This window comes from Sebastes fasciatus, chromosome 1 (assembly GCF_043250625.1).
Source record: "Sebastes fasciatus isolate fSebFas1 chromosome 1, fSebFas1.pri, whole genome shotgun sequence".
NCBI lineage: Eukaryota > Metazoa > Chordata > Actinopteri > Perciformes > Sebastidae > Sebastes > Sebastes fasciatus.
Window position 1 is genome coordinate 32,749,115 of NC_133795.1, and position 27,301 is coordinate 32,776,415.

At 42.6% G+C, this 27,301-nt stretch overlaps 1 protein-coding gene across 2 annotated transcripts in view; it reads right to left on the reverse strand.

The window, feature by feature from the left end:
• errfi1a (ERBB receptor feedback inhibitor 1a) overlaps positions 1-27,301 on the reverse strand; it is a 45,904-nt gene that overhangs the window by 12,781 nt on the left and 5,822 nt on the right. The window contains exons 1-3 of one of the 2 annotated variants that reach the window (XM_074643938.1): positions 21,744-21,892; positions 9,937-10,046; positions 6,361-6,526 (exon numbers count right to left, since the gene is read on the reverse strand). The gene's annotated coding sequence lies outside the window, so the exon portion shown is untranslated. Of the gene's footprint in view, positions 1-6,360; positions 6,527-9,936; positions 10,047-21,743; positions 21,893-27,301 lie in introns of those variants that run through there. The other variant, XM_074643930.1, reaches the window with a different exon arrangement.

The following is a 27,301-nucleotide window of genomic DNA, read 5'->3' on the forward strand; positions in this document are numbered from 1 at the left end:
TGGAGGCTGATTATTAGTGAGGCTGTAATAATTCTCATTTTTTGTGGTTTAGGGAAGTAGTAAAAACAAAGGGAACATAAACTCACAGTCACACCTAATCCCCGACACAGACACCCACACAAACGCCCTCATTTGTGTCTGGTGTTTGGGGAGAAGCTGTGAAATCGACAGCTGTGGTGTGATGGAGAACGTCACGCTGGTTGTCGCTGGTTCAGAGCCAACTCTGCTCACAGGCTGCACCACTGGAGCTCCACAGGATTGACTGACACAGATGGAAACCGGCTCCTAATATGCCTTGTTTCCGGTCTCACAACTGATATTCAGTGTACAGAACATCAGCTATCTTTTGGCTACATTTTCATTTTCTGTTCTGGCTGCATTATTGAATCCTAAAGGGTCTCATGAAGAAATCCATTACCTGTTTCCCGCAATGTAATGCCTGTATTGTATTTCAAACATCCAAAACAGGAGTTTCTGGCATGTGGCCGATGAGTATACCAGGTTTCCGGAGTTCTTGATGTCGGCGTATAGAGCAGAAGGTTTAGGTTTTGCTTAATGTAGCAATCTATTAATCTTAAGTAACAACTGATTGCTGGGGGAATTGGTTCTTCCCCTGATTTCCTGGCTCAGCTTCACTCATAGGGGACATTAACAGCACAGCACACAGCAGGGCTCAAGGCCCACGGCTCTGCTGATAAAGATTTCAGATGTTGTCCACCAAGAAGATCAGCAGGCTTGCCGTCAAAAGGGGGCACTTCCAATGGAGTAAGGTATAAATCAGTAGCCACGGGGTTATAAAAGCATTGGTCTCTTGGTGCACTATGAGGACAGAAAAACACATGTGTAATGAAGGATGCAGTCCACAGATGAGCTACAGTCAGTGAGCTGAACAAGTCCTGTTTCCCCATTTGTGTATGTGTGTGTGGCAAGGTCTGATGACAGGGACTGAGTCATTCGGGACAGAGTATGTGCTTTGTCAGAGCGCCTTTTGTTCCATTCACACATGGATTTAGGGCCCCTGATGAAGTCAGCCAGACTACCTGATCCGGCGCTGGGCAGCCAGCAGCCACATTAATTCCTCACAACAGAAACGCTCTGGATCACCGCGCACACAAGCCTCTTAACGAGCGAGCCGAAGGGTTCAGGAGAATGCAGATGAGGTCCAGCTCCCATTTTCCATCCCGTATACGAGCAGGTTGGCTGTGCAGACGCATATGTTTGGGGCAAAACGTGGCGCTCCAGGGGGAGAAGGACTGTGCGTGGGTGGAAATGCAGTCCTGTCCTGAACTCAATCGCCAGGGTACGGGGACTGTAATGGCCTTGGGGCTACATGCTGAAAGCTAAGCCAGATGAATAATTAAACCGCCATCTACTCTGCACCACAACATCATTTGTAGCTTTTCTCCAGAGTGAATGCAAAGTCACACTAACCCATGGTGTTATATCGGACAACACTGAATTCTGGAAAGACACAGCTTCATCAATGTGTTTGTTACAGGTCCCTTAGAGTTATTCATGCATAGTATACAGGACTATTCCTTTTCATCATTTTACTGTTTCACGTTATATTAAACAATATACTGTATATAGACAGGTGGTGAAAAAAACAACATAAATTCAAGGACTCAAGGAATTTCAAGGTTCCATTTGTCACATACACAAACAATATATATTGAAATGCAGGGTGGCTTACTCTTAAGGCTGAGCTAAAAAAACGAGTGCAATGAATACTAATAATTGAAATAAGAGTAAAAACTAGAATTACCGCCTCGTGGTTGTATGCCTCCGCCAACCAAGTTGCAGTTTACATCCATGTCTGTCCAAAATGTCATCACCTCATCATTTTATCCTATTAGACATTTTGCGTGAAATTGTCATAATTAGCAGATGAATTCTTAAAGGGACTGTTTGTAAGAATCAGAAATGCTTGTTAACAGCGACACCTGTGGCCGTTAAGTCAATGAAAGTCAGCGTCGGGCTCGCGCTTGTGCTCGCTCTACATAGACATGGACGAGCATTGCTCAACACAGTGAGGCGACACACGTCAGCTAAAACCACAACATCACTCTATATTTCAGCTGCTTGGCAGTAATGTTAGCTGACCAGATGAAGGTTTCTCCATGAATCAATGCTGATCCTAGTGTTGGCTTTTCCTGCTTCAGCCTCCCGACCGCGGCCGGAGGAAACGGGAGACACCGGAGTTTTGGTCGGAGACGATAACGTTTCTTGCTGCGGAGCCCCGTCACTTCACAAGACACGGGAAACCTCTGTTGGTCTGGAGGAGCTGCAGCAGTTATATCTGCACAAACGTCCACTGTACATTCACTAGATATTCTCAGAGCTAAACTAACTCTTCTGCAGTGTGGAGTGTGCGCGCATGCACGTGTGGAGCGAAATAGCGAGAACGAGCGCGGTGTGTGAGTGAAGGCAAGCAGGCAGAGGAGCAGAGGAGCAGAGGAGCAGAGGAGCAGAGTACAGCAGAGACTCCGGCCCCAGAGACCAAAGCTACGGTCTCCCCCTCGTCCTCTGACCGCAGCCAACACTGTTTAACAGACGGGCTTCACTAGATATAACTTTGCGGTTTTGGTGCTTCCGTGTAGTTTGTGTTGGAGTCTTGTCAGTTCATCCTTGAGTCCAAGTGGACATTTGTGCCAAATTTGAAGAAATTTGCTCAAGGCGTTCCTGGTATATCAAGTTCACGAGAATGATACCAACGGACGGATGGACGGATCGCCCGTTGGCCAGCGCAGAGGCATAACAAGAAAATGATAAAGGGAAACATATAGAGGATAAAAACGATAAAACACTGCCAATACAATAAGTATTAAAATGCACATATATTGGTTGAGTATGTAGGTGGGTTGTGCAATTTTTTTAGTTTATAGAAATGTAAAACTGTAAGGCAAACTATACAATGAACGAAGAAACATAACAAATGCAGATGCTTCCATACAGGGCAGGAAGTCACTAAAAGATTTGATGAGTATGAAAACAGCTGTTGTGAGAGCTCAAAGTTGCCCAACACTTGACTTTATTAAGACATGTTGGTAACTATTTTAAATACCTCCATTTCATCATCATCATCATCATATTTATACCATTTTTTCATCCTGCCAAGACAAAACCGAAGGCAAAATAGAGCTTTCACAGGAGCCACCTTCACTGCTTTGTAAATTTAGCTCTGGGAGGAGAGAACATTCAAAGTCAAGCTGAAGTAAGGACTGTAATTATGTTGGAGCCAGCAGATTATTCTCAGCTCTGCAGAAAAATAATGAGTTATCACTGCTGCACACCCTATTTTTAAATCATGTAACACGTGAAGCTGATGGTTTTCGAGGTCGGTTTACTTGGGTGCAACAGTCTAATTCTCATTAAGCCTCTCAAACACAGTTCATGCTTTGTCCTTTACTGTGCATTCAGTGAAATAACTGTTTCTAGGGTCACTAAGACGGACAGCTGCTGTTTAGAAGAGGCGATGAAATGTAGAATTAACGTCTGTTATGTAAATTTAACATAAATCTCAGTTTATCCTTGTCTTCTTTCTGATTTCTGGCAAACCCTGCAGACAATGTCCTCCCTGCACCGCTGTGGTCCCTGGCAGGAAGTAAATCAGCCGGGGAGCCGCCCCAGACCAAACACTGCAAGGGCCTCTGGAGCCTGAGGGCGTGTGGGAGGTGTGCACCGAGCTCACGGGGCACAATGTGCTTGTTACTTCCTCGTCAAGTAAAAAAACAGACTGCTGTATACACAGACGGTGCACATAAACTCATATTGACTCATGAAAAAATGTGTGCACATAGAGACGCTTGAGTTTACACATAGGCAGACATACAGACAGGCGTGCACATGCGCGTGCCTAAGTCAAACATTTTCTTTTTCAGGGTTTTTTCCGCACTCCAAACAACACTTTGAGAGCAGTAGTCTATACTTATCACCCTCTACCCACAAACCTCCCTCTGAAACTATATTTACTGTAAAGCTCCTGACATAATTACTCCATCATCTGGAGCCTTCCCTGAATCCCCTTTACCGACAAGCGTTGTGAGATATCCGCTACACGGGAAAAGAGTGTCATTTTACACTTCTCGAAGAGATATCGCACTCACATACGTGTGCCTCTGACCTCACACTGCCTTTGCTGAAGGACTGGCTTTAAATAGGGGCTCATGTCGAAGTGGTTAAGACACATTGTGACACTCTGCTTGCGTTAAAGAGCCTTGCGTGTTATCTCTCGTGAGCCAAACCAGGCCCCGAACGTGTCTGTCTTCAGGGGACATTTTCAAAAGAATTAAAGATAGGAGCGATTCCTCTAGGTGTGCAAAACGAACAAATGGCATCCTGTTTAGTACAGCACTAATTTGGCAATACTACTTTCTCAGAACTTGGTGGAAGTATTGTGAATCCTCAGCTTATGTAAAGTTTCCATTGTGAGTTTTTAGGGAGATCAAACATATCAGACATCAGACAACGGCCCTTAAGCAGTCTCTCTCTGACTTACTCCGACCTGATAATTAGCCTTAATTAAAATGCTGCCATGATACCCTGAATACACTTGAGCACAAAGCTTCAGATTCAAGTAATTTTCCACGGGCATGTGTGTCTGTGACGTCTGAGACATCAGTATCTGTGTCCTTCATTTGTAGGCGACAATAGCCGGCCATCCAATTACCAATCAGGTTTCCTTGACAAAGATAAGCTCGGCTATATCCTGACTACTGATGATAGTCTTGACGTATCTGCTCCTCACTTCATTATTTAATCATATCCATTTCCGTAACTCTTATCTGCAGACGGGATGAGAGCATAATGTTTACATTAGTCCCACTACAAACACACATGTGATTCCCACAGATAGAGCCTCTCGGGCCGCCATCCTATCATATACGAGAGGGTGATAGACAGAGCAGACAGACGGGGAGGCGGCCTGTCTTTGAATGTTTACTCAGAATACAGTTCAAACTGAAAGTAAGCAAAAGAAAGTGGGTAAAGTCACAGTTACAGTTCATATGAAAAATATCAAGTTTTAAACAGAAGTTTGGCGCACGAACACGATGAAGACTCGTGATGTTTATATAAAAACCGCATGATGCTGCACAGTGAGTGCTTTGAGCTTATCCAACAAAGCTGCAATCTTTTCTCTTGAAGTGAGCTTGCAAAGTGTTCCCACCGGGACCCACTAATTAAGTTCATGCTCATTAAAGTGCTGAAAGTACTTTGAATTATACTGTCTGGAATGCTGCAAACACCAAACAAATCCCTGCGATAACGTTCAGTCTCTCTTCAGATTAAGAATCAAAGGTTGAAATGTCTGCGCTCTGTGTGGTGAGAAAGCAAGATAAAAGCCAGGATGTAAAGTTTTTACATTAAAGTCTGCTGATGAAGGGCTATCTGCAAACTGTTTACTATTTGTAATGGAGAGGGGAAGCAGGAAGGCTTTAGCGTGTTCTCTCAAACTGTGGCCAGCTCTAACTAGTGGATGCATACCAAACTCAGGCCAGATAAGATTGTAAGTCATTGAAAGGGGTCCAAAACACCCAGCTCTTCCCTCCCCCCTGCTCCAACAGCTCCTTTCAGGGATATCTCTACTTGGCCCTCTATCAGGACAGGAAGCACCCAGCCGAGAGAGACAACAACAGCTCTGCTTCCTCTGGCTTTTTTCCCCCCGCCCTGGGAAACAGAGCTAATAGGAAGTAGATAAAGCATCCTAGGAAAATGAACTGAGTTTGTTGTTTATGATGCACGTACAGTTTGTCCACATGCACTTCAGTCATCGCAGACGTAAGCGTGGGACGAATAACGTCAGCGCGGGATGAACAGCAGAGCTCAGAGCACAGTCTGCACTTTATGGGAGTATGTCAGCATGTTGTTGGCACTCTGTGTGAGAAGAAGCAGACGCGACCCTGGATGTGTTTTCCTAGTCCCCGGTTGCCTGTTACTCAGAACAACACACAGCGGGGGAGAATGTTTTTTTTAACGGGACAGACTTAAGTCTGATGGACGTGCTGGCCTGCACCGAACACCTTACTTGTACAAGAGCGCAAACACCACTCCCTGCTGTCTTCTGGCCTTTTGTGTTTGCATAGGCACGTGTCCTTGTGATGTAATGCAGATCTCTCATGTGACACGGCTGTAGCTCGGCAAACAGATCTGTGTCATGTTGCTCCAAAGCCAGTGTAGTATTGGTGATGTTTACACCTTCAGGCAAAATCATGGTCAGGAAGTTAAGTTTTCTGGGGCCAAACATTCATCACCTAAAAATCGGCTCGATGATTCACATGGAAAATAGAGAGGAAGAGTGTGAGGGAGTTTGAGAAAGATGGTTCAGGGAGTAGTCACAGGAGGGAAGCCACCCACACTTACCGCGAAGGCTTGACTCATGCGGTTCGGTTGGCACACGGCAGTGGGACAGGGACATTATGCTGGGTCTCCTCTCCAAGATGTGCTGCCTGCCCCCTGAGCCAGAACGGAGCGGAGCGTCCAAATCACCGACAGCAGCTCCCAGGACTGGAGCCACAGTGACTGGAGACTGATTAGACACACAATTATCTTAATCATGACATACAACCATGCAGAGAGCACACAATGTCAGAGCTTGTGGTCATGCACGCTGTCGTGAGTGTCACTCCTACTACAGTGAGGGTGTGTAGCATGCTTCAGCAGTGAATAACTGCAGAGCTCTGCAACACTTTTGATTCTGTCAGTCTGGTCACTTCATTTTTCACATTTAAAAGAGCATCCTTTGTGTGAAAAAGGACGTATAACTGCATGTTTCGCACTGTGTTTATATACACTGTTAAAGCAGCAGTGGGTAGAATTGAAGCTAATATGATATAAAAAAAAATATTTTTATAAAACGGTCACTATATCCTGACAGTAGTGCACGAGACAGGTTATCTGAAAAAAATCATGTGCCTCTGTGTCCTCCGGTGCTCCTAATGGCATCTGCAAGATTTGACAGACCGGAGGTAAACAACCAATCAGAGCAGAGCTGGAGCTTTGCCGTCTCTGAGCAGCTGTCAATCACTCGCTAACACCGATCAAATATGAATCAATGTTCTGTTACTGTAATGTCTATTTCTCTCCTCAAATGTTTTCAGAATCATCTTGTAGTGCACTGTTTAGCTGTAAAATTAGAAAGTTTGCGACCCGGCAGCCATGTTGAGTTCAGTTGAGGAAATACCAAGCACCGCCCACCAGCCGGAGCAAACTTTCTAATTTTACAGCTAAACAGTACACTACAAGATGTCTCTGAAAACATTTAAGGAGAGAAATAGGCATTACAGCAAATTAATATTAATTCATTTTTTATCAGCGCTGCCTAGTTTGACCGTTTGATCAGAGTTCGTGAGTGATTGAAATCTGCCTCTGTTGAATGAACAGCCAATAGGAACGCTTTCCCTCTGAAATGACCTGTGATTGGCCAAAGTCTCCCGTCACGGGCTAGATATTTAAAAGCCTGAAAACAGAGCCATGATGAGGTGCAGAAGTCTAGTTTTCTCTCAGAACACTTGAATTACAATATACTGAAAGGTTATTATGGGATTTTTGCCAAATGATGGCAAAAATATTCTGCCTACTGCAGGTTTAACACACCGTTTGGCACATTGTGTGCTTGTTATTGCTCATATTCTGCAATCTCTAATCAGCTATATTCACGTTGCATAACATAATTTCTGTGTGGTGGTCAGTCTCCTTTCTGAGAGTATTTGTTAGCTATCAACATGAGGGGTTCTAATCATATATAACACCTGATGTTTTGTTTGTTATAGCACCTGGCCTCTCTTTCCTGTTTTCATCTCACTATGTCCCTGGTCACTTTGTGTTTCTCTCCGGCTTGTGTAGCCAAGCTGATAAAACCCTCCCTCCTACGGACACTAAGATAAGAGCCTGTGATTACGACATCTAGTAATAGTTAGCGTGCACTCTTACCGGGGCACGACACACATGTGGAGTGTATTAATCTGTTCTTACCAGCTCTCCCAGGGGTCATGGGTGTTTCCTGATTGAATATGTTGAAATCTTCTCTTCCTACGGAAGCCACACAGTGACACACAACGTAAAAACTTTCCTGGAGTGCGTGCACTGTATGACTTTATTACTCAACCGCCCAGAGGCCAAGTTGTGTTTGTCACCACTATACTGAATTAAGAGCAGGTACCAGCTCTAGTATTAGTCAGCTAGGCCAGATGCAGAAAACTACAGACGAGAAACCATACAGCACTGGAGAGGTATTTTGATTTTAAACACCTGTGTGAAAAGTTTCCTGGCCATCTTAAACAGATTACTGAATTACAAAGTCTCAAAGTTATTATGACCTGTCATTGTTCCGAGCCACAATGTTACCAAAAAGCCTGGGAAAAGTTAAACAGTTAGGAGCCAGCTCATCTTTGAGTCAAATCAACTCCTCATTGGAGAAACCCTGCTGGACATGCCGGCTTGTTGGAATAATGTTGTGGCAAACCCGAGTGTTTACAGAGCTCCCCATTGTGGTAAACATGGATTAAAAAAAAAGTCTGACAGCTTTTAAACTCCCACCACCCACACTGTCTCATAAAGGCAGGACGTGGTTGAGAGTACAGCTTGAACTGGGCGCAGACCTCCTAGCTGTGCGGCTGACTGGTTCGAGTCTAGTGTTTCATACGCATACAAAACCCACACATTGTTTGTTTTACTTGTTGCCCTGGTGATAGTGGCATCCCTCAATAGTTGACCTGAATAGATGCCACTGGGGTAGCACCGGGCACAGCTTGATTTGCTTTGCTTCTGCTAAACTTATAAGAATAGAAATAGATCCAACTTACTGTCGTCTGCTATAATGGAAATCAAATAAATTATACCACTGCTTGTTTTCTCTCGGTAGCAAAGTATACAGTCTCTTTCAGCTGCTGATATATACAGTGCTGCTGTCCACAACACTTTGTTTTACATAAGACCTTTCCAATAGTTAAGTTCAAAATTAGATGGTCGCTCTCAGTGCTGAGAGTATGATTGGTAGCTCTACCCAGAGTGGAGGAAGGCTGGAGTGTCTGAATGTGGCATTGGGAGTCTGTTTGTGGAGTGACAGTGATGGAGAGAGACCAAAACAGAGGGTGAGGGCTGTTTGTTTCTGGATCAACACGCTGTTCCTTTCCTGCTCTGTTAGCTATTTGATAGGCTGAGGGATATATTACCGCCGTCTGATTGCTTTACAACCCTTTGGCACCAGACCGTCTGCCTCAGGTAGGATCTGCACCTGTGTGCTCAGCAAGACTGATAGGGCACAAAAACAAACTGCACACAGGTCTGGAGACAGCTGACTGTCTCCTGAGTCAGAGCAGTCAGGTACTTTATGAGTGGGATGAACCCATAATGTCACACACGGGAACAATGAATTTGATGCTACTGTGGTGTCAATATGAACATAAACATATGCTCAGCGACAAAGTATTCAGTTACAGAGCCTCCTATTATTTTCCCTTCAACAATGAATCATCTGTGCCGGGCAAACTAATTTACAAAAAAATAACGCAGGAAATTCAAATAAGTTGGTTGCGTTATCGAGAAAATCAAACTTCTTCAAAGAAAGACTCGTGCAGAGGGCTCAAATGTTTGTCAGATAATCGTGGGGCAACAGTGAAGGTTTGTCATCTGTGACTGGTTGGACCTGATCTGTCACTTGTATCTCTGTCCTCTCTCCAAGCACAGAGGGTGGGGTTTACCCCTGGCCTTTCTGTGCAGAGGAGTAAAAAAAAAAAAAAGATTTTACACTGAACGTCTCGGTCCATATAGTTTAGCAATTTCTCTGTTTTGAAAATCATAGCTTTTTTTGATTAAACAAATTAGATTAAGTTGAGTTTGCAGATTGTGTAACTAGTAAAAGCATATCATGTTTTATATCAACAGGCTTCTGAGAAGAGAAGGCCGCTTGTTACTGTGATGTTCTGACAATACACTTACCGGTATGTAGTTTATAAAAAGTGTCACGTATATTTCTAGCAGCTGTGGTGCACTTCTATCTTCACCATCTTTGATGCATGACTTGGATCCCCGCTGCATGCACTCACTCACTGAAGGAAGAAAAAAAACAAAAAAAAAAACAGGTCAGCATATTGTGCAACCATTTGACACAGATTGCTGTGCGTCAGGCCATGCAAGTGTGCAGAAACACATGTATAAATTTCATTTTGTAATCTGAACGTGCAAACTACATCCACCCACATACTGTGGGTTGATAGATTTATGTCTCTTACTTGAATACTTTCAATCTTGTTTTACGCTGACAGCTTTTGCAGATTGAACTGCGTGAGTCAAACTTGGCCTCTCTCTCTGTACTGAGCGCGTATTTAAAGAAAAAGAAAAAAAAAACTTGTAACGTCAAACAGGAAAGTCAGGATTCATGAAAGCAGAAAAATGTGTTGCTGCGAGGTTAACCCAGTGTTGTACAGGAGAAAATGTACGTCAAAGCGAGCACCCCCCCCCTTTCATGTTACCCATCATCGCCCGCCTCCTAACCTCTGGACATGAGTACATGTGTTTCCATCACCTGTGGGTCTGTGCATACACAGTACATGTGCACTGCAGTGCTTTCAGTGTGTCATATGGCTACAGTTTACAAACAGAGCCAGTCTCCCGTTACCGGACACCGGAGCTATTCTAGCCTCCTCTTCCGATGCACACCATCCTAGTGTCCGGTCTCCATGTGGAAGTCTGCAAGCCAAGGTCACCGGGTCACATTCCTCCAGCTCTTTGGCATTCTGCCCCAGGGTTCAAGTAGTGTGGAAGTGTGTGCCTGCGCATGTGTGTTTGTGCGGTGTGTGTGCATGAGTTGTTTGTCTTTCATGCCACAAACTGCATTCTGCTAGAGGAGAGGCATTGCAAGAGAGTTCTGCACTGGTGACAGATAGAGCTGCACACACACACAGAGAGGTTGTATTTGAAATATCAAGCTTTAAAAGGACATGTTATACAGGAGTGTGATTAATGTGGCTGTCTCCACACACACTTTCAACAGTTCTGGTTGGCTGGGAGGTGAGCGTTATGAGAAACTGCTGTTTGCTCGGGGGTGAACACTGATCCGTCAGGATCAATTGCGGATAGACATATTTTAAGTCTATCTGGTTGATTTAGACTCGGTGCACTTGACACTTGAGCACACCAGCGGAAGTGAAGAGAGTCAGCGCAGCACTATAGAGTGAGAAATTCAACACAGTCAGGCAGCTGAAAAAATACAGTCATAGAGATCCACTAGAGGCAAGAAATAAACATGTTTTTTCTAGGGGGTGTCAATCGATTCAAATATTTAATCGCGATTAATCGCATGATTGTCCATGATTAATTGTGATTAATCATGATTAATTGTGATTAATCATGATTAATTGTGATTAATCATGATTAATCACACATTTTTTTATCTGTTCAAAATGTACCTTAAAGGGAGATTTGTCAAGTATTTAATACTCTTATTCGTTTTATGCAAATGTATGTATACATTTATTATTGGAAATCAATTAACAACACAAAACAATGACAAATCTTGTCCAGAAACCCTCACAGGTACTGCATTTAGCATAAAAATATGCTCAAATCATAACATGGCAAACTGCAGCCCAACAGGCAACAACAGCTGTCAGTGTGTCAATGTGCTGACTTGACTATGACTTGCCCCAAACTGCATGTGATTATCATAAAGTGGGCATGTCTGTAAAGGGGAGACTCGTGGGTACACATAGAACCCATTTTCATTCACAAATCGTCAGGTCAGAGGTCAAGGGATCCCTTTCAAAATGGCCATGCCATGCCAAAATTTAGCGCAACTTTGGAACGTTATTTAACCTCCTTCCCAAAAAGCTAGTATAGCACGGTTGGTACCGATGGATTCCATAAGTTTTCTAGTTTCATATGATACCATAGTGAGCCCACTACAACCTCTGAAAGATTGATTGAATTAGTGGCGTTAAAACGAATTTGCGTTAACACGTTATCGCGTTAACTTTGACAGCTCTAGTTTTTTCATATTGAGTGCAGGACTACTGAATAGTTAACCAGGATCAGAGATGACTTGTTTTTAGAAATTCCCTTCAGATTCGGATCCTTTTTGTAAATAAAAGTATTAATACCATACTATAAAATACTATAATAATCCCATGCAAATCAAACAAAATTTCTCCAACAGCAACATTTAACTGGATACACACACACACACACACAGTATCAGAAATGATATTCCTCTGAACCAACGTGTTTATTTTGATAGCCCGGAGAGGGAGAGGAGGCCCAGGTAATCCCAAGATGACAGACACCGTGTCCTGGTCTTGTTTTCTTCCCTGGCCAGCATCTGGAAAGGGAGGAGCTCTACTGATGAGCCCACAGAGGACGACACACATATACACACACACACACACACGCACACACACTGTCTGGAGAGGGTGGGTCGTGGGGCGTGGGAGGCCAAGACAAAGCCTTTTTTCCTGCAACAACTGTGATTACATGACAACACCAGTCAACCAGTAACATGAGACCAGTCTGATTGCTACAGACAGACGAAATACAAACAGCGCTGTGAGGGGATTTGTTGGATGACTTAACTGATTTTATTAAAAACAGGTGCAGATTTTCAAGTTATGGCTCATAGTGAAGCTGTGACTTTGTGTTTATACTTTTATCATTCTACATATTCAAATAAGACTGATGAACATCTCCGATTTAAAAATAATTAAACCTATAAAAAAGGAGGGGCGTTAATGTTGAGCATGACGGGAACGCACCCTACTCTGATTGGTTTGTGTGTTACAGGAACGCCCACTTTTTCTTCTTCTCTACTTTCTCAATGCACAGCTGGTTCTGACTTTTATTACCGTACATACTTCATTGTAAACACACAACAAATGACAGCAGATAACAGTAAACCTAGATGAGCTTTATTGATATGTTATGACACGGCCAACGGTTATCTTGTGTAGGCTATGTGAGGACATATGGAGGTTCATGGCAGTTCAAGCAAACATATTTGGATATTGTGAATTTCTGTATAGCCACCTCGTCTTTGGCAAAAAGGGCAGCCATACCCAAGATTTGTCTTCAGTATTCGAGGCAGCGCCTTCCTTTAAAATCATGCTGTGTAGCTAAAGAACCAAATGCATAGCCACTGATTTGACTGACACGAACAGGACAGGGAAGTTCTACGTAAACCAACGATCTATGTGGGTGTTCCTGTTCTACGTAAATCAATGATCTATGTGGGTATTCCTGTCAAGCTCTACAGGAATGCCCCCCCACGGCTGCAGTCAGACTTTACTGTAAAAAAGACTAAAGAATTTAGTCATCAGTGTCAGCAAGTGTTGGACAAGTGGAAATTCTGACCTGTTGGTGGCGCTAGACTAAAAGTCACCAGTCAAGACTAATATAGATTTATCTTTTTGGTACTTTAAAAGTCTGTATCAAACTTCATCTCTCATAATTGTGTAGAACCTTTTTTTAGCAGGTAGCACATACTATATGGCACTGCATAGCATTTTCTCCACTGAAAGGGCACCCTAGAGGGCATTTTACCACGTTAACTTCACCGGAGGAGCACCCTAGAGGGCACTTTATCACATTTTCTTCACTGGAAGGGCACCCTAGAGGGCACTTTATCATGTTTTCTTCACTGGAAGGGCACCCTAGAGGGCACTTTATCATGTTTTATTCATTGGAAGGGCATCCTAGAGGGTTTTATCACATTTTCTTGCACATTGGGTTACTACATTTTATCACGTTTTATCTACCAACGGGGCATCTAAGAGGGCACTTTTACAGTGTTTTTTTTCCCCCCCGAACATGAAAACATGAGTCCACCAGTGCTGCCGGTGGTTAGTGCTTTGGTTTTGTAGTTACCACTCACTTGTTTACTTTGATTAAAAAAAAGTGCAGACAGGTTGAGCTCATTGCACAGATCTACTATGATCAGTTATAGATCAGTGATCGACATCAGTCTGTGAATGAAATCAAAATTACTGATAGAAAGTCAAGCCGAAATACTGCTTTTTACCCTTCATGCCCATCATATCCATCGTACCATTAGGCTCAAACTTAGTTTTAACCTATTTACTAGAACTCAATTTGTCCAACAGTAAAATTACTAAAAATCAGCTTTTATATATTCTACTCAGATTTACAGGCCAGTTGAAGAAACCTGATATGTTAAATAAAACATGAGACATGTTTTATTTAAGCCAGAACCCAAACTAGGTCATATCCGAGAGCTTCCTAGAGTTCTGTTCCCTGAAATTCCAAGAGTCCTGCCGGAAATCCAACATGAGGCAACAGGCCGCCCCCTTGAAAGGGTCGCAGAGTGTGAATAAGTCCACAGAGCGAACATGGTCGTGGCTGACAGACGGACTGAGTCAGCGCCGCATTCCAGTGGAGTCAACCATCCACTTTACCCTCCGCACACGCACCCACACACACCAACGCTGTACACTGTTTTTTTCTCTTGCTCACACACACATTCTGTACACTATAGGTGTACCAGGCTCATACCATCCACTTTACCCTGACAAAACCTTTCCCCTTTGCACCGATCCAAACTCACGCAGTCTGTCTCGCTCATGTGCACATACACAATGTATGCCACATGCACATCACTCTTTTCATTACTGTCTCAATCTTGTTGCTGCCAACCAAAAGTAAACATGAGGTTTGAGATCTTTTAGATATGAAGAGTAGTTCCTCCCTCCACACACACACACACACACACACGCACGCACGCACGCACGCACGCGCGCACGCACACACACACACACGCACATACGCACACTCGCTAGTGGTGAATAGCAATAGCTGGGTCTGGGTGCTTCACACTGTGCTCTTCCTCACACTGACTAACAGCAGCCATACAGCAGTAGGCAGGAAGAGAGGCCGACTGCTCACCTGATGTAAAATGATGTAAACGCATCTCTCTGTGGACATGTCAGTCAGCACAGCATATCCCACGCAGCTGCTAATGGATGTCTAGATGCTGCCCCGAGTCATCTGCTCACAGACTGCCACATCAATCCAGTCAGTACTGCTTTACAGTAACAGTACAGATGCAACAGTAATTTTAGGGATGCACTGATTCAAATAGCTGGATCGGATATCGGTGACAATGGGGCCGATATGTTAAATTCAATTATTTTTTTCAATTAATTATCTGTCAAATAAAGGCAAAAGCCCCCCAAAATAAATTTAAAAAAAAATATATATATATATAGAAAGAAACATGAGAGAAATTTATTTTGTATAGTATATCAGTAAGCACATAATAATAATAGGCTAAAGAATGATTAAACAAATACTATCTTTAAAGTAAATTAAAAGTCTAATATGGATCAAACAGACCAGTCAGTCTCATTGTTCTCTCTCTCTCTCTGTTCCCTCAGTGAGCAACAGCGCAGGGCTGTTCTGTAGCGCCGTAAAGGTGTGTGATTAACTCTGTGTGAGTCAGATACAGGTGTTTTGCAATTTGAGGGAGGCCTCCAACAACCCCCCCCCCTTCCCCAGGTTTTTAAGGTTTATAGTTATGAGGCAGCCTGCATCTTCACACGCAAGCCTGCTGTCAGTCAGGAGGAGCCTCGGCGGCGCACAGGTTATCATTCATCACACTGACTGGAGACAGTCAGAGGGTCTGCAGCTGGGTTGTCTGTGTTTACACGCTGACAGATTTAGACCGGGCTTAGATATGACTGATCTCTCTCTAGGGAGGCAAGTAGGGATAGCAGACACAGGTAGAGTTTGCACTTCCTACGGTTAAGGATAACAAGCACTGATAACGGTTGTATTAAGCACCATAAAAGAGAAAAACGGGGTCAAATTAGGATAAGACACACAAACACACACAATGAGGATCTAAAAAGACACAATCTTCCTAATTTAGGGGTTTGAACAGAGTCTGGGGTCTTCAGTCCAACCCAGAGCCCTGCCCTATATCACCGTGCTAGCCTGTCATCATGAGGGCTATTACCAATGTATGATGATGGTGGTGACTGGTATTGTCACTTGCCTGGAGTAATGCAATGTGGATTTTCCTGTAAGGTCACCAGAGTGACGCAAAGCCCGTGTCTCAAGAGCACAAACCGTGTCATCTCTCCGAATAAAATGCAATATACCTGGTATGAGTACAACCCTTTCACACGTCTATCACCTTGTGTTTGAAACATGTTGTGCCAAATCTGGTGTGTACACCAGGCACAATAACAGCAGCCCTCTTCTCCGGGTGTTCAGCTCGTGTAGAGGACTTGAAATCTTCATGGCTCAGTGGTTAGCAACCTGACCAGGTTAGACTGGGGTGTTTCTGTGTGGAGTTTACCTGATCTCTCTATATGGGTTTCCACTTTTCCTCCCACTGGTCAGATGAACTGATACTGATCTGTTTCACATCTTCAACAATGTGTCAAGCTCATACATGAGTAAGTGCTGTGGAAATGAGGACATCTTAAAGGATAGGATTACATTATAAAACAGTATTAACAAGCACATATGTATGAAAGATACATGTGTGTATGAAAGAGTTAACAGTCTCTGGAAAGAGTTAATCAAGTAATAGTTACAAGACGTGTTTCCATTCAATTGTCAAGCGAATTTTAAGCAACATTTTGAAATGTCGCAAAAAAGAAATGCAAATTAGGCGCATTTCCATCAACTGGTTTGGAGCGAATAAACTCAGCTACAGCGTAGTTTGGCCAGAAGTTGTTGGCGCTATAGGCTACGCATGGCTGTAATCCTCCAGTAACAAAACAACAAGTCGACTTGGCCATCTAACAATCTACGATAAAATAATGTTTCATGCTGTCCGGACACAAAGACAAGCATTCACACACTTCTCCATAAGCCGTTTAGCGCATCAACGCTTTTTTGACAAAGGCAAAAACCACCTTAAGCGAGCGTTAAAAAAAAATTCCGCAATTGAGGAAGATTTATCAAATTTTGCCGTTTCCAGCTTTTCTAATGCAACACTTCAAAATGTTCATAAAAATATGTGAATGGAAACACGGCTAATATCTTTTTAGTGCAACATTTCCTCTTTCTTTTGCTCAGCTAGCAAACAGTCCTGAGAAATTTCTTAAACAAAAGACTCTAACATTGATCTGTATGTTTGTTTTAAGGCAGACTTGAAATAAATATGAACCTATCCTTTAAAGCGACCATGATATACATTTTTATAATATTTTTATAACAATGGCTCAAGTGACTATGTGTAATGTAAAAGCAGTTGCTCGTAGTGACGAAACTACAGAGCATTATCTCTGACAGCTCTACAAAGATTCCCAGTGTCTTTCAGCTTTTTGTTTTCATTTTTCGGCGCTCCACCTGAATGTTTTGATTCACTCTCACTGCACTCATAGTGTCATAAGCAGCTGTTTTCAGCAAAAAGAAGCCCTTAAAACCCACTGCACTCTACCTGTCCAGCAACACACAGCAGACAAACACAGTTAGTGACTAGCTGGTGAACATAGTGGAGCATTTAGCAGCTTAGGAACCAGATATTTCGGTGGAGTCGGTGGAGAGCAAAAAGCTGAATTTAGTATCTACTGTATATAGGTGGACAGAAACATGAGTCCAAATGAATGCTAATGTTGCTCTGTATTTGCTTGATGTGTAATAGGCAACTGTTTGCTAACAACTTTGCTATTTAAGGTGATAATATGTCAGTGTCTTGCTTACAGCTTAAGCTTGATTACTGTATAATGGTGAAAGAATTGAAAGGAGTTTAGAATATCTAGTAGGCTCATCTGGTTTAATACAGTAAACACACCACCTGAAAACCTTCCTCCTTCCTGAAATAATAAATCATTCTACCTATTTCCCTTTTTCATCCCCCTCTTTGTCTCCCGTTTCTCCCTCCTTCCTCTCACCCACGCGGCTGCCCTTGGGCTGGCGGCACTAAAAATAATTGAAATAGTGATACACTGTCAAGCAGCCCTAATGAGCAGCTGGAAACTGCAGAGGTACGGCAACTCATCAGTGATTGCTGGAAAATTTGGGCCAGCGATGGAGTGATAACAGTAATGTGAAGGCTGCTCTCGTTAAATGATGTTCAGGGTCATCAGCTTTGCTTGCTAACTAGAAACTGGCTGCCAGTGTTTCCATTACATCTAAAAAAAGAGGCTGGAAAAAGTATACATGTTTATTAATGTATTTGTTAACAACTACAACTCCTTCTGTGGACACACTTAAGTGGAGGCTTCAGTATAAAGAGACAATGTATGACAATATCAACCCGGGCCACAGGAAGGCGTATAAATAGCACGACAATACACGAACATTCCGCGTGTCATGAGGACGCACTTTTAGGCTTTTCGCGTATCATTTGTGCGACACGCAACAAAACTACGGTAACATAGGCAGTTAGGTTTAGGAAACAAAACCACTCACTTAAGTTTAGGAAAAACATCAATGTTGGGCTCAAAATAAGTACGTAAACTAAGTAAAATACGTACGGAAACAACGTAACATAAGTACGGAAAATATGTCACAAACATCACTACAAAACAAAACACAGGTCTCCTGGTTAAAAGTCGTGTGTTTGTTGGACCCATCCACCTCCCCACCTGGCCGCCATAAGCGGTCTTTGTCACGTTTTATTCTACGTCACTACCTCTGATCATGGCATATTTACATGGAGCGTTTACATTGCAGTCTACAGACTACGTGGTGCACAAATGACACGCCAAACGCAAGAGACGCATTGTTATTACACGCTAAATGCCTTGCGCATTATTTATGATCGGCTTTTCGTGCGAATGGGCTGACAATGTAGTAAAACACAGTTGTGATAATATAAAATATGCTTTCATAGGAGAAATTATAGGCTAAGTGTTGACAAATAATGAATTAAATGTTAAAGTAAAGTATATATTTCATGTTGCCACTTTTACTGAAAAAGGTAGGATTTATTCCTATATCTTCAGGTGCATTGTATGATTTCAGTGATAATGATAGAGTCATTTACCAAGAAAATGCAACTGAAAGCACAAGCCCAACCTCACTCACTTAGCAATGATGACATATATGTTTGTGGTGTGAAACATGAAAAGGACTATGACTGGAGACAGAGTCAGGTTCCCTGGCTGGGCATGTGGCTGCACGGGGCAGCTCCTAACCTGCGCCGAGGCGGACAGACACCCCGAGGGTCGGACTGTGGCAGCTGGTATGTTTCTAAAAACAGGCAACTTACCCTCCCTCACCTCCTCCTCTATTCTTCACAGCAGATGCTGATCTCTGTCTGTCTTCAACAGGAAGCAATTATTGAGTCAGAGGGAAAGACGCGCCTCCTTTTAATAAACCCACATCAAATCATCTGATGACTGACAGCCTCGGAGCGTGACTCACATGTTGGACGGAAGTGAAAAGGTTCAACAATGACAAAGAGAAGACTGAATTAGAGGTCTTAATAGAGCCAGACACCAGTCCCACGCTTTCATCCCCTTTCATTTCTCTCCTCATAAACAGCAGTGTGCCCCTGCCACAGTCTCTCCGTCTGACTGTACAACTCTTATCCTTTGTCCTAAGTCAGCTCAGCCTCTTGCATAAGGTTGACCTGGTAAAATTCCACAGTGCTCGCTTTGCTCCCTGCTCCTCTAACTTCCAAGTGTTTCACCCCATAGCGACAACAATTTCGTACTGTTCAGACCCAGCCGCCCACTCGTAGGATGTTTTTCCAGCTGCTCACAAACAGGCCACCTCACTTTAAATGAGGCTTGAACGGTAACTTTACGAGAGTCCATCATCTGAAAACACTGTGTGTCATTGTTGTGAGTGGTCTTGCCTCCCGCTCTCGAGAGTCTCCTGAAGCTACTCGTGTGTACTGGTGGACGCTTTGGCCGCCGCTGATCTCAAGGACGTGGAACAGCACTTTCATTTTCAGGGAATTTTAAACTACGCTTGGCTAAATGTGCACACAGCGAGCATCAGATGCTGTATGGCAGTAATACTATTTTTATTTATTTTACTATATATAGTTTAGTCTTCTTAAAAAATGTTTTCTAAGGTTTACAAAGTTTCCCTTTTTTAGAGTGTGTGTGTACGTTGGAAGTGAGTGGTGAAGCAAGAGAGAGAGAGCAGCAGCGTCGACGGGAGCGAGTAACGTTATGGACTCTGGCACAAGCAAGAATAGTTAACAGTGTTTGGTTTGTCCGTTCTGGGCTACTGTAGAAACATGGTGGACTCCATGGAGAGGACCCGCTCCCTATGTAGATATAAACGACTCAGTCTAAGGTAACAAAAACACAACAATTCTTATTATCAGGTGATTATACACTAAAGAAAACAAGCTTGTTAATATTATAATCCATTTCTGCCAATAGATCCCCCGAAGTGTTACACACTTTTCCTTTAAGGAGAAAATATTATCATTCCTTTGGAGTTGTGTTTCTGGTCCAATATCCAATCTCTTTTAGCTCTGTTTTTGGTCTCCACCAACTCCTGAGGAGAATATGTCTCTTTAGCTGCTAAATGCTTCACTGTGTTCACCAGCTTGTCACTAACTCTGTTTATCTGCTGTTTGGTGCTGGACAGGTGGCACATGACACTATGAGAGTGGTGAGAACGAACCACAACAGTAAAGTTCTGGGCTGGAAAACTAAACAATGAGCAGAAACTTGTAGGGCTTTTCCATTTGCACTTTTGGCCGCACCGAGTCAAATCACGCCACGCTGATTTTCATTTCCATTACAAGTTTTAGCGTGCCGAGCTGTGCCGAGCTGTGCCACGCAGCGCCCGAGATGGACCGTCTCCGGAGTCAGAAGTCTCTGTGTGTTCAGCTATCAGTACTTTTTTAGTTTCTAACTGAATCTCTGTGGTTTGAAGTTTAGTTTCTCTCCTGCGTCCCTGCTTGAGCTTTCAGAAATCTGCTATATTTTACTCTTTCGCTTTCAGCTGTACAGGAGTCGTGTTAATTTGTTGCTTCATAATAAAAGCTTTTAAATAACAAAATAAAGGTGGGAGAATTCATAGGACATTAAATATGTTTATTGCTTAATTAGCGGAGCTTTGTTAGCGGCTATTCTTCAATACAAACAAGTTTACCAATACTGCAGAGAGGAAGAGAACAAGCAGCAAAAAAGCCTCTTTTTTTTCTTGTGAAGAATATAGGAAATTAAATGTCACTCCTTTGACCCCCACAACACACACCTTCAAGTGGGTGGCCCTGTTGTAATGGAGATGTTAATCTCTGCCGTGCTTGGCTGACGTGTCGAGTCAAACCGAGTCGAGCCAAGACAGCATGTCCATATGGAAAAACCCTGTTTAGGTAGAGCTCCATGAAGCCGAAGGTAGCTGCAGATTCAAGTAATAATTGTCTGTAGGTTCATCACTATGGACAACCTTTTTCACATTATCACGTTTTGTTGTTTTCACAGTCATTTAATATATTTTTATAATAAAAATATAGTTCATAGCCGCTTTAGTTTTATTTTTAGTCTCACTCTGACCTCGTTGTGCCACATCATCTTTTCGATTTTTAATTGCTGAGCAGATTTGATTTGATTTCTACTTTAGAAAACGTCTCACATCACCAGTTCCAGCAGGTAAAAACCGCAGCGGGAGAGCTGCAGACTAACTCAGAGATCACAGATAACTCGCCTGATGAGTCACAGACCAGAGGATGACAGATGAGACCCATCAGTTCGCTTTGGGATGTAACACGACACCACCACAGCACACACACACACACACACGCACACACACACACAGTCAAACAGTGACAGATATAAAGCCAGATATTAAGAGCTTTCTGCTGCATTACTCACGTCCATTTGAAATATCCACAGTCCACAGTAAAATGGATCAGTTACACACATCCTGGCTGATGCAATTCACAAACTATTAAATTGTTTCTATCTTTTTCTAAGAACCGACATGTGAAGAATTATGTCTGAATATGTTTGTATTCTATGATCACAAATAACTCCAATGTTGGATATGTTATACGCAACTGAGCACAACTTTTTCTATTCATCATATACAGTGAGTATTACAGTATTCAACTGTGTGCAGGTCTTGTGCAACATGAACTGTACTTCTCTCCAGTTCATTGGTCCATAATGTCACCAGACTTTACACAGCTGTGACAAACTGGATCTGTAAACACTGTGCTTTTGCACAAACTGAAAGATAACCGAATCAATCGTTACACTGATGTCAGAAACTCAAGGTCCTCGGCCATTCTTTCGCTCTCTCCTCCCCCCTGCAACTTTCTGCCCTTACAGTCTGAATAAATCATGCAACATTTCCAACACTTCAAATAGGAATCCGACTTTTTGCGTGACAACTGTGCAAGTCAGCTGTTTGCCAATCCCTTTTTCATGTCATTTCAGAACACAGTACGAGCCTCCAGAACAAGGGTGAAACACTTTTCTCTTCCTTACTCAGATTATTAAACAAGCTCATAAAATCCCTACTGCTTCAAGCCCATGAGCTGCTGCGAGTCGCTCATTCACTGCTGTGTAAGTAGAGAGCAGACTGGCAGAGATGAAGCCAAACACTCTTGTCCCTGGTTTGAACTGTAAATGGTTTTCAGAGCCGAACACCATTAATTTTAACGTGCAAGGTCAGTCAAGCCAGAGTGCAAACATCGTTGTTCCAGTTCTTGGACAGAGGTAACACAGTTCTAACAATCGGGTTAATTTGTAGGCACTTTTTGTTGATTTTATCAAAGTTTTCTCAGTAAAATGCTGTAGCCATGTATGCATAAACCTCCACAGAGAAGTGTGCAAAGTTTAAGCATCGGTAGATGTGAAAGAAAGCAAAGGCCTGAACAGTCAACTGACAGTAAAACAATGCACAATAATGTGTCCCATTGTTTATATATCCCTGCACATGTGAATGAATGTACAAATATGAGTTGCAACACACTTGTGAGCGACACACACACACACACACACACACACACACACACACACACACACAGGATGAAGACACGAAGAAGAACGAGTTTTACTGCTGGAAGGGGGGAGGATGAATCCTTTATTTAACCCTTCACGGTGCGGTAAAAACACCTCCATAATACACGTGTTCAGGCTGTGATAACAAGCTTTTCTGCAAGATGTTGTAAACTGAGCGATATTGCACCACCACGGCTGGTTCAACCCCGACCAACCGCCCCCGCCGTCGTACAACAGAATCTCGTCGTTCCCACATTTTCCTCCAGCATCATTGCCACAGTAGAGCTGATCGAGACAGATGTCCGGCAGCACAGTTTAGTATTCTACTGCCTGGCTGCACAGACTCGCTGGCTGGCTGGCTGGCTGGCCTCGCTCTGCACGGAGAGGCTGGCTAATAATTTGTCAGCCCCTGTGGGGTATGAGGCCAGCATGTCAACAACGGGCCCAGTGTTTCTCAGGCCAGCGATGGAGATTAGAGAGCGGGGCTGATCCGGCCACTGTGCAGGCAAAGGGGGTGGGGGGGAGGAAGCAAGAGAGAGAGGGTGGTATTCCTGGGTCTCTCTCTGGGAGGGAATGCAGCTCAGACCATGTTTTGCAACAGTCACGGCCATTAGGGACGGACAGAGGGGGCACTGGTGGCATATTATGTTTGCTCGCCACAGTACATTAAAACTGGCACAAAGCAGCCTTACGTGCGAGAGTATCCATTTCCTCACATCACACATGGCGTTCCCTTGATGCAATGTCTACGTCTATGTTTTTCTCAATCTGAGAAGCTGTTGTGCAACAATGTTCCCTCCTTTGCAGGTCATAAGGCCAACCCACGGAACTCTACAGACACACGCAGGGGAAATGGTTTGCAGGCTTACAGGACAAAAACACGTGCCTCCAAACCAAAACATAGTAGTACCAAGAAAATCATTTCAGCATTTACGCAGGTTGACTCCCCTCTGTTATCAGTTTATTCAAACAGCCCTTTGCTACACAATGTACCTGCTGCCCACACAGCTGCAGGAAGCTCCACCTCCATCAGCAGCAACACAAGACGTCCCGTTCTGAGTTTTCTCACCTCCAGCTCCTCGTAACATACATATTCCCCATCTACAAGTTAAGTGCCAGATTTCAACAGCCCCACAGGCAAAGCAGACTGTGTGAGTCCAATAGCTGAAGACAATACAATACACATATCTGACATCTAGTGGCTGAGCTATGTAAATGTCCACACTCAGGGAGTGGTATTATAAACTGTACAGTATCAAGGCAGCCAGAGTCGGAGGACTAAATGTCTTCTAGTGCTATCTCTGCTATCTAGTGTTATCTCTAGTGCTATCAAGTCAAGTCGATTATATTTATATTAGAGCTGCAACATTTAATTGATTAATCTACAACTATTGATAATCGATTCATCGTTTCAGTCATTATTCAAGCAAACAACTGCCACAAATGTGATGGATTCAGGTTCCTAAATTGTGAGACTTTGTTGCTTCTTCTCAGTAAAGTATCTAAATATCTGTTGCTCCCACAAAATAAGACATTTGAAGACAACACCTTGGAATATTTTCACTGTTTTCTGATGTTTTATAGACCAAACTATTAACAGGTTTTTGGAGATGTGAAAAGGTGCTGTATAAAAGGCTTTTGTGGCTCCAGAGGGAGCTAATAAATCGCCTAAAGGGATGTTACATCAGTCAGCGTCGGTCGAGTCGGAAGTTTGAAAATTAAAAAAAATTTGGAGGTGTGGAGTTAGAAAGAAGTGAGCTCAGAGGCTCGAGGCTACAGTAGCCGCTAGTCTTTCATCTCATGGAACTGTCTGCGGTGTGGTCTAGTTACATTGTGGGTATTGTAGGTGCCATGTTTTGACAAGGAAGCAGAATGAATAGAGTAAATGCAACGCTAAATAGGTGGAGTACAATTTTCATGAATTAATGGCGAAAATCATCAGCAGATTAATTGATGATCATTAGTAGTAGCAGTCTTGGTAGATGTTGTACAGAATAGACCGAATTAACTAAAAATACAATATGGAGAATCAGAATGAGAAATGGTATCCAGCCTATTATGGTTTTACTTTATTCACAGAACACTGTTAATGTATTTCCAGCCTGGTCTCCTACAAATCAAGTTCCCCTACAACGAAGCTGCGTTGTCAATTACATTTCCAGGGAACGTTTTTCCTCCCGGATTACGTTTGTATTTGACGTATCACAAATATGTTTAATCAATGTCCGTGTGAGTCTGCGTATGGAGGAGGCTGGAGTGGATGGATGGGTCAAATGTGTGAAACCAAAAGCAACATACTTATTTTAACCCAAAACATGATCTTCTTTTACATCTTTTACTAAACCAAACCAAGTAGTTCTGTTGCCTAAACCTAAACGTCATTGAGAATGCAGTTTCGAAAAGGCAAAAGATAAGAAACGTGTTTCACGTGAGATTCAACGTATCCATGGTTTGCAGAAACGTACAATGCCTACATTTTTATTCTGGCGGTTTTCATCTGGATTACGTTTCAGTAGAAGGTTTGAATGAAAACAGTTGACAGCAACATATGTGGATTATCCAGAGTAACTGGGACATTGCATATGAAAAATAGGGTGCTGTTGTAATTGTTCAATGTTGATGCATTGCAAACAAAATCCCATTCACCTCCATTGTATTGCGATTGAAGCAGAAATCAATGTTCAACCAATATCACAAAACCCAGACATATAAAACCAAAACTATTTGAATGCCATTTTTTTTAAATGACCCTGTTCTGAGGTTTAACAAGCAGACGCTACATCTACCAGCTCTAAACCACAACATTATTAACATGCATTTACTGCTCTGAATAACCCAGAGGCACGTTACTTGAATGACCATCAAGTGGCAATAATGATAGTGATTTTTGCATTTTCTATTTAGCGTGTGTCAGGCCACTGAGATAGTATTTAATACCTGGAGACAAAACAGACAGACGTGTTTGTATTTGTGTGCGACACTGGCGTAGATCATCAATGAAAGTTTTCCCTACCTACGCAATGCACAACAAGGCAAAAGGTGAATTCATGGTTGAGAAAGAAAGCTGCTCAAACATAAACAAGATGTTAATCTGATTCCACTGTCTGCACACAACAACAGAGCAGAAACACTGAGCCAACATAAGATTTAGTCAGAGACATGGAAGCAATTTTAAATGTTTCTGCAAATACAGTGATTCTGACTGTTCCCAGAGACTTGTTGTACAAGAATGCTCTTGAGGTGGAACGAGTAGACAGGCTGTGCAAAAGAAAAACACTGAGTGTCATCACCGGCCTTCTTACGTCAAGATGACTAACAAGATAGGCAACAGAATAGCTCCTTTATGTCCCGGAACAAACCCTTCCTGTAACTGATACGTCTTCAAATCAGTCTTGTTCACCTCAAAAGATAAACACACATGAATGAGAAAAATGATAATGCAAGTACGGAAAAGTTGCAATCATGTATAATTACAAGAACCTACAGCAGTGCACACTACAGGTTTGTTGAGATAAATGTGTATTGTTCAATGCATTTGGGGGGGGAACTTGACACTCTATATTGTGATATGACATGAAATCTAATGCAAAATGCCACAATCAATGAACAAAAAATATGTTTTCAAATATATTTGTCAGGACATTTTTCCACATAAACTAACACTTTCATGTAAATATGAAAAATAATGACCATAAGAACCAATTACACCGCACAGTCGAATCATTAATGAATGACATCTAAAACTGTAAGTGGTTGTATTGTAAGGTGTGTGTGGTAATTGCTTTGCACTGTGGCTTTCTCTGTCCGGTTTGGCAACTAATTCTTGACCTATTAATCAAATGAGGATCTGATGTTCACATGTGATTCAGAAGAATACTTTTGGCCATGTGAGGCAATATAATAACCACTCCCTCCATTGACGCTGTTTGGGACTACAGTGAGTATGCAGACATCAAAGAGAAATTCTCAGGAACTGGACTGACAAAACCCAACTAACCCAGCTCAACATAGTTTAGAATCAGTCTTCTTTTAATTCTGTTTTCATTTCCGGATCTCGTTCTGTCAATTAATGTGAGCTGCGATTAAGTAAATATTGTAATATTTCTAGCCTGTGACATGTGGTTAACTTAATTTCCCCTCCCTGTTGAAGTCTTCTAGTGATGTAATAACAGACAAGATTAGTCGCATACTTATTCTTTGTTCAAGACAGTGCGGCCTTCACCGTGCAGATTTAACATTAGAACCAAAAACGGATCAAATTTACGTGTGGCTGTTTTTTGTTTGTATGTAACTTTGTTTTAATGAAATATTCAAGCCCCCCATTCTGTTACTTTTCCTTAAAGTGTTATGTAGCACCCCCTATTGGTAAAAATTGTCAAGATAAAGCCAGGTAAAAAAAGATTAAAATAATTTTATAAAAATGT